This window comes from Bactrocera latifrons, unplaced genomic scaffold, assembly GCF_001853355.1.
Source record: "Bactrocera latifrons isolate USDA-ARS-PBARC rearing strain unplaced genomic scaffold, ASM185335v1 scaffold_51, whole genome shotgun sequence".
NCBI classification, from domain to species: Eukaryota; Metazoa; Arthropoda; class Insecta; order Diptera; family Tephritidae; genus Bactrocera; species Bactrocera latifrons.
Window position 1 is genome coordinate 790,234 of NW_017537168.1, and position 1,268 is coordinate 791,501.

Consider the following 1,268-nt stretch of genomic DNA (forward strand, 5'->3'; position numbering starts at 1 on the left):
ACTGAGCATCTTTCTCTTTGACACCATGTCTGATATCCCACGTGATCTGTCAAATACTAATGCATGAAAATCCTAACCTCAAAAAAATCACCCGATATTTCTGCTATGGTTTACAAAAACAAAACCTTATTTTTCACATTAAACTATTGGCTTGTTGGCATGCAAGTTGATTGTTTTGTTTGTTTGTTTGTTTGATTGTTTGCTGCTCATTAATAAATTTACTAAGTGTAAGTGTCTTGTTTGGTTTAACTAATTGCTTTCTGCTACTTTTTTAACGTCTAATTGCCACCACTCGCTACAGCGTATACCATATTTTACAGTTACTTTTCATATGACAGTTATATGCATTTATGTATGTATGTATAATATATAATTATTTATATTGTAAATAATGCTGCAACTAATTTTAATAGTGAATATAAAAAAATGCATAAGGCAATGCGGAAAACATATTTAACATTTAACAAAATTAATATAAATCTAAACTATTATTTTTATTAATTAATTAATTATTATATTTTTCTCATTTCAGCGCTCTAACTGTGTTTTAGGTAAGCAATTAGCGTAGCGTATTTATTGTAACTGTCAATTGCATTAAAAAAAAAGAAAAACAAAAACAAACAATATATGTGTATATGTATGTATATAAAATTAATTAAAAATTTAAAAGGAATTATTTACTTTACTTTAATTATTATACCCATATTAAACAACATTTCTCATACTAGTCTGTATGCAATTAAAACATTTCAGCACCGTTTCAAGGCAAACGCAATTAACATTTCTCACTAGACGCAAAAACAATTTAAATATGTAGAAACTTTTTTAAATGGAACTAGTTGTTCAAGTAGTTACTTTCGGTTGAGTTAGTGTAATATTACTAGGCTGATGCTAGCAACACAAAGTTGCAGCAATTTTACTGCTTACTTTGTTGATTTTTTTATGTTTTTGTTTTACCACTAAATTTTTGTAGGAACACATTTGCGCTTTGTTCGCTGATTTTTCGCGTCTCGCTCAAAATTATGACGGATTAAAGTTTTTCTTTGCAGCAAAGTGAGTTTGCCAATAAAAAAATTAAGTCTGACGGTAAAAAAAAAGTGTGGCAGCGCATGCGTAGTAATGTAGCTGTAAAAAAATTGAAATACTACACTTAAAAAGATTTTTATTCTTTAAGTTGTTATACAAAAAAAAAAAAATTTTTTTTGCAAATAATTTAATTTTGGAAGTTATGCAGATAAAAGCGTAAATATTATTAAATTTGTTTAATT